This window comes from Oncorhynchus masou, unplaced genomic scaffold (assembly GCF_036934945.1).
Source record: "Oncorhynchus masou masou isolate Uvic2021 unplaced genomic scaffold, UVic_Omas_1.1 unplaced_scaffold_5690, whole genome shotgun sequence".
NCBI classification, from domain to species: domain Eukaryota; kingdom Metazoa; phylum Chordata; class Actinopteri; order Salmoniformes; family Salmonidae; genus Oncorhynchus; species Oncorhynchus masou.
In genome coordinates this window covers 12923-20384 of record NW_027012108.1, presented here as the reverse complement: position 1 = coordinate 20384, position 7462 = coordinate 12923, and the positions used below count along the sequence as shown (strand labels likewise).

Below are 7462 nucleotides of genomic sequence, written 5' to 3'. Positions count from 1 at the left end.
TGTCTTCAACAGTGTGAGAGGAGCTTCCTGCCTCTCCATGTCTTCAACAGTATGAGAGAGGAGCTTCCTGCCTCTCCATGTCTTCAACAGTGTGAGAGAGAGGAGCTTCCTGCCTCTCCATGTCTTCAACAGTGTGAGCAGCTTCCTGCCTCTCCATGTCTTCAACAGTGTGAGAGAGGAGCTCCTGCCTCTCCATGTCTTCGACAGTGTGAGAGAGGAGCTCCCCGCCTCCCATGTCTTCGACAGTGTGAGAGAGGAGCTTCCTGCATGTCTTCGACAGTGTGAGAGAGGAGCTTCCTGCATCATCATAATTCTCTCTCTGTCTCTGTCTCTGTGTGTGTAGTTGAGTTCGGATCTGTACGGGCCCTTCCGGACAAGTCAGTTAAATTACACATATCCGAGACCCAATCAAATCAGATCCGAACCAGACCTGTAACATTATTCGGAATTCTGGATCCAGATCTGCTCATGTCCCGGATCGGTTCTCGGGTATTCCAGGAACGGGTGGATTCGTGAAGACTTCTTGTTCAGATTAGGTTTTGAAGCACGTCACACAGTCAAGCAGGAATATGGCTTCTGTCCTAGGTGTGTATTCTCTGGTGGCGTATTAAGTTACTCAGGCTAAAGTAATTCTGCCCACAGACAGAACAGTGGAAAGGTTTCTCTCCTGTGTGCACTCTCTGGTGACTGATTAATTCAGATGTTGTAATGAAACTCTTCCCGCAATCGGAGCAGGAGTAAGGTTTCTCTCCAGTGTGTCTTTTCTGGTGACGCCGCATGTTACCATGTTGAGAAAAACTGTCTCCACAATCGGAGCAGGAGTAAGGTTTCTCTCCAGAATGCGTTCGCTGATGTTGTTTAAAGTTACTTACAAGAGAGAAACACTTTCCACAGTCAGAGCAGGAGTAAGGTTTCTCCCCTGTGTGAACTCCCCGGTGAGTGGTTAAATGAGTTGACGTCCTGAAGCACTTCCCACAGACAGAGCAGGAATAAGGCTTCTCTCCAGTATGTTTCCGCAGGTGTCTTTCAAGATATGATGGGAATGGGAAACTCTTGTCACAGTGTGGGCAGTGGTTAGACTCCTTAGCTTTGCTTTCTACACGGTGTTGCGCTCTGGACGTTTCAACTTCAACCTTATGTTCAGCATAGTCAGGTCCTTCTCCTGTGTAAATGACAACAGGAAAAACAAGTCATTTACAACAAGCAAGTCATTTGCCTAATTTATAACTCAAGTTAATGCACCTAATATATTGCACAATATGATTTACAATACAGCTCAGTCATAACAGGCATCTCTTGCTATGAAAGTCTACAGCAGAATGAGCCAGTAAGCCCTCTCCAGAATGATAGTCTAGCTTCAATTTAGTCTGGATTTTTCACAGTAACTTTCTCAGAAATAATCCTGCTGCAACATGTTAAATAGACATTTCAACCGGTTGGTCCTTTTGGGGGGTTGGTTCTGTTTCCAGTTAGATGTCAGATACATTTCAACCGGTTGGTCCTTTTGGGGGGTTGGTTCTGTTTCCCAGTTAGATGTCAGATACATTTCAACCGGTTGGTCCTTTTGGGGGTTGGTTCTGTTTCCCAGTTAGATGTCAGATACATTTCAACCGGTTGGTCCTTTTGGGGGGTTGGTTCTGTTTCCCAGTTAGATGTCTGATACATTTCAACCGGTTGGTCCTTTTGGGGGGTTGGTTCTGTTTCCCAGTTAGATGTCAGATACATTTCAACCGGTTGGTCCTTTTGGGGGGTTGGTTCTGTTTCCCAGTTAGATGTCTGATACATTTCAACCGGTTGGTCCTTTTGGGGGGTTGGTTCTGTTTCAGAGTTAGATGTCCGATACATTTCAGACAACATTTCACTGGAGACTTTTGGGCGTCCGAGTGGCGCAGAGGTCTAAGGCACAAAACCACAGTGCTAGAGGTGTCACTACAGACCCTGGGTCGAATCCAGGCTGTATCCGCACAATTGGCCCAGCGTTGTCCTGGTTAGGCTGTCGTTGTAAATAAGAGTTTGTTCTTGACTGACTTGCCTAGATAAAGGTTAAAAAAACATTTTCATCCAATGATTCTTGTGGAATCTAACAAGTGCATTTCAATTTATCATGGACCTACATAACAACATAAGGTTGGACACTACTACTCAATTGTTTTTTTGTGCTGGGATTTTCACACTCAACAGTTGACACTTTGTCGAGTCCTCGCCCCGATGAATTAAAGCTGTTCTCGGGGCAAAAAGCAATACTTTGTTTCGTACACTCAGTGTATCTCTTGAACTGAGTCCAGCATGCAGGTTAATGCCATTAGCCTGATGGGTGTGCATGCATCATAAAATCATGTGTTCTTTTTCATAGCATTGCTAGAATCAAGGTATTGTTTGTCATTGGGTGTTCTGCCCCCTGAAGCAAGGCAAGCAGGAGGAAACATTCTAAAAATGAAATTGCTGAGTGATGTCGGTTATCTACGTTGGTTTGAATTCTGTCCAAATTCTGAACTGTGGTTTAAATATGTTCCATGTGTGAGAAGAAAGAAAACGCAGACCTTTGAGTAGTAAGACTTGGTGTTCTTCCGTGTTTTCTTTGAACTCTCCAGCCGGCCCTAAGTTGAAGACAAATATAACATGTTGATGGCAAATCAGGTGAGTAGGTTCCCCTTTTCATGACTCCAATTACATTACAGTGGAGCCGTTCCACGTCCCATTTGGCCCAGTGGGGAAAATGGCCCGACTCTCTGATGGTGTCCTGCGTCACCCAAATGCTCTGTCTCAACGCAAATACACCTCAGTTGCGATATACGGTTTAGGAAACATTTGGAGCTTAACATAAGCAAGACAATTTTTCTCAAATGACAAAATATATACTTACAGTACACAGTCTAGGAAAGCTGCACCTGGCTTTATTTAGAGAGATACGTGCAATGGAATGGTCCAATGGAAATGTCAGCACAAGGTGAGAGGATGTCGTAGCGAAGGGTGAAAACAGCCGGATAAAATTTCACTAAACTGTGCATAGTATGTATATTTTATATTTTAAAGGTCATTTATATGACAGTTACGTTAAAAAGGTTTCCAAAAGCGTATTGCTATAGGATTAAAAAACATTGAAAACAGGAGAATTAGCCTAATCAATTTACCTTAAAAAAAGACTAGGTGTGCTGATTTCCCAGCTAGCGTATAACGTTCTGAGAACCATGTTTCTTAGAGCTTGGCGAGTGGCTTTTCATACAACCTTCCCACCATGTTCTGGGAATACTGCAGGATACCCAAATAGCACAAAACGTTCTGAGAACCATGTTTCTCAGAGCTTGGCGAGTGGTTTTTCATACAACCTTCCCACCATGTTCTGGGAATACTGATGGATACCCATATAGCACAAAACGTTCTGAGAACCATGTTTCTTAGAGCTTGGCGAGTGGTTTTTCATACAACCTTCCCACCATGTTCTGGGAGTCCTGCAGGATACCCATATAGCACAAAATGTTCTGAGAGCCATGTTTCTTGGGAATTTCAGTACTTCAGCATAACATGTCCGACAGTTCTCCTCATGGTTGTATTTAAAGCACGTGTCAAATTCATTCCACAGATGGCCAAGTACCTGCCTTGTACTCGATTAACGAATTAAGGTCAGTAATCAGTAAGGAACTCTCCTCACCTGGTTGTCTAAGTCTTAATTGAAAGGAAAAAAAACAAAAAAAAACAGACACTTGGTCCTCCGAGAAATGAGTTTAACAGACCTGATTTAAAGTAACATTCTCAAATTGTTCAGAGAACGTTAAGAGACTACATTCTTCTGTGAGAATTTAAGTACTTCAGCAGGTTTCCTCATGGTTTTGTTTAAATTCATGCTCTCGGAACATTAAGAAAACTTTCCATAAAAACCACAAGAAAACATTAGTAACATTCAAGGAACATTCTAAGGCTATTTAAAAACAAACATTTCTAAACTACTTCCTCTGAGTTTAACGGCAGACGGCATCCAATGTTGTATTACCGCCCCCAACTGCACTATAATATAAATCCATTATACTTTGTGATACATAATGGGGGGAAAGAAAAAAAAATAAAAAATGAAAGAAACACTAAAAAACACCCTGCCAACTAACCACACACTCATTCAAAACACACTATCCCATTCCACTACTTCGACCACATCTGCTCCTGCATCATGCCAACAGTCTGGGAGGACGGGACACCACCACTCAACACACCCTGGAACTCTTCTGAAGTCAAATCTCGTACAGCCAAATACTTCTCTGCAGCTGCAACTACAACATTGGTTTTCTGTGATTTGGAATCCATTTCTGTGGCACAGATGATAACCATTGCTATGAACGCTAGGAAACCAACCTTTCTGAAGCATATATCACTCATTGGCCAATCCCTCTGTGCTGGCACAGATCTACTACTCACAGGGATCGTCTTAGGATCCTTGACCCATCCTCCTCTACTTTCTTCACTGCCTCAGTATACGACACCTTCTGCACTTCTGACTCGAGCCACCTCAACCTGCCGCTCTCTCACCAGTCACTTCTGATGACAAGCAACAAGGGCACTTCTACAGTTGTCACACAACTTTATCCACCAAAAGTACACACTCCTCCATCCCATTCCCTCATCTTGATTGGGATCTCCTCCCTACAAACTGCTATGACATGACCATAAATGTTACACCTGAAACAGGGCAGTGGATTCAGCACAAAAGGCTCTAACAGGATAACAGATATATATCCTAACATGACTTTGTCAGGTAGAGACTCTGACTCAAAAAGACTGACAGTGACTCCTGTTTCACCACCGAGTCGCACCAAACGGCGGGCGTCACAAACACCAGGAATTTAAACTTCAAATTGCCCCACCTCCACACTACCCCAGAAAAATCACTACTTTCAAATGGTGCCCCGTTCCTAAGAGCAAAGCAAGAAACAGATCTTGACCCAAGTTGAATGACACGGACCGCCTGCTCCCTCTGGTCAGAAGAAACAAACATCACAAGTCCACTACCTTCACTGACTCCACCTCCTTTCCCACCCACCCTGAAACCACACATGGTTCTGCCAGAAGGTAAGGACGCACTTTCTCCCCAAAAAGTCCCTCCTACTGGTCCAGACTCTTCTTTATCATGTCCATTGACGCCAGGCTCTGTTTCCAAGCTCTTCACCACACCTCACTTAATTCGCCCTCATTCACTTCCATTTCACATACAGAACTCAGTCTGGTGTACGGCTCACTCGGTTTGCACATGACACCAATCCTCTTTGACACCCCATCTCTACCTTCCTCAAATTCAACCTCTTATTTCTCCCCCCTCCATTCATCTCCTTCCTGCTCAGAAATCAACCTTTGTGTCCCTGTCCCAATAGTCCTCTTCTCCCGAATTGACTTGAGGCCCAGTGACATTCAGACGTAACTCAAGCTCATAACCTTCGGGCAGGCAACATTTTGGGAACATGAGCAGTGACCACACTGAAAAAACAACAACCAACCCCCCCCAGACTCAACTCTTTTCTACTTGTGTCGGAAAACCTTCAGCTCTCCGCTTCTTTCGTTTCTCTGACCTCATTCAACACACTTCCCGAATCTCCCGTCAACAAAACTCTATCCTATCTTGTTAAGTGTGTTCAGGTGCGTTTGCCACACCCACTAACTGACCACACCTGATCTTAATGAGTGATTATTTACTTTGAAATGGAGTCTGGTTGAATAGACTAAAATGAACAGAGCAGTGGACTAATTCCAGGAATAGAGAGCAGAAGATCATAGGTTAGAGTCGCATTGATGCGGTGCCACAATAAAACAAGGTGTGTTTGCGTGATTAATACCTATATGTCCTATCTGTGCTCGGAGATCACAACGGGTAACCCAAACTAAGCTAGCAGTGTTAAGTGTTACTGAAATATGTTCTCAGAATGTCATTTAATTACCTTTAAATAACATTCTGAGAATGCAAATTATAGGTTAATAAAACATCCCATGACAACATTCTGGGAACCATAGTAAAACGTTCTCAGAACGTCCCTGCAATCTAGAACAGGCGGAATGTTCACTTCCGTTTTTTAGTTTTTAAACGTTTGGCTTTGTTCCTAGAACCAATGGGAAACCAAAAAGTACATTCACACAACTTCCAAGGAACCAAATGTGCTAGCTGGTTTAAGAGCAGGTCCCTGCTGTTCATATAATCTTATTCATTATGATCTTAAAGGCAAACTCATCCTACAAATGGCCCTACTAGCAGACTGTGAAAACAGGCAGTGCTCTGCTTTTACCATGATACACAAATGTTTCAATCTCTTCCTCCTTTACTTCATCTTTAATGTTGACATTCAGTCCCAGTGTTTGACTGCAGTCTTCCTGCTTCACTGATGCCATCTCTGGAGCCTGCTGTTCACTCTGTTACAATCAGGACCCTCAGATTTAGGCGTGGTAAAGGAGAGCAGCAGGCAGGGGTTGTTTTCACCATCCTAAAATAAAAGACCAGACACGCATCCCAAGTAAAAAAAAATATGAAATGACTACTATGTAATACAAATTGCTGCTATTAACTGGTATGTTGGATTTGAGAGGACATTTTCTCTGGTAATCTCTGATTATAAACATAAGACAAGGAAGAAAAAAAAAGTGTGAACACTGAAAATATTTGTATACCTTCTATTTTAAGCATACTGTACATAACCCATACAACATGTAAATTAATCCATACATGATGTTCTTTCCAGCCGTGCAATGGGCTGTGGATAGCCTGCACTCACCATGATATGAGCAACAATTAGCGACTGACATCAAGGCTCCTGTGTTGCTAACTACCGTTAACTAGCTACAGTAGCTAGTCGACAGAGACGCTGTATACTAAATTAGCTCATATGCGTTCAATCAAAACAGAATCATAACATTGCATTTAGCTCGTTATTCGTAAGCGAAATAAACGGTTTCTGAAGTATCGAAACGTCAAAAAAATTGAGCATGAAGATCCAAAACAAAGAAACGCGGCAAAACTTCCTCATATGTCTTCTTCTGTTCATTAGTAACGTTTGGTGACCAACAGCACATGTTTACTGCCACCTAACGTCCGGGAGGGTAATGTGGGTTAATTACCAGTTCCGAATCATACCACCAGAGAGCAATAGTGATTTACACCTTATTACAACAAATCACACTTTAAGTCACAAGAGCCAGCGTCTTTAATACCAGTCCCCATTATACATTATATAGTTACTAGTTTGTTCATACCTGGGCAGAAATTCTGTCAGTATTGCTTTTCTTTTACAGAAGACAAAACGTTAACCAAAGCAAAAGGTACAGAACATGTTCTTAATACACAAATGTTTCAATCTCTTCCTCCTTTACTTCATCTTTAATGTTGACATTCAGCCCCAGTGTTTGACTGCAGTCTTCCTGCTTCACTGATGCCATCTCTGGAGCCTGCTGTTCACTCTGTTACAATCAGGACCCTCAGATGTAGGTGTGGTAA

General features: G+C 42.8%; 1 long non-coding RNA gene across 1 annotated transcript; it reads right to left on the bottom strand.

Moving 5' to 3' along the window:
* Positions 1-287: 287 nt before the first annotated feature.
* LOC135536193 (uncharacterized) lies at positions 288-7011 on the bottom strand. Its single transcript, XR_010454960.1, has 4 exons — positions 6744-7011; positions 6261-6455; positions 2541-2597; positions 288-1162 (listed from the first exon to the last, which is right to left on the bottom strand). It is a non-coding gene; the product is annotated as an uncharacterized LOC135536193 (long non-coding RNA).
* Positions 7012-7462: the final 451 nt, after the last annotated feature.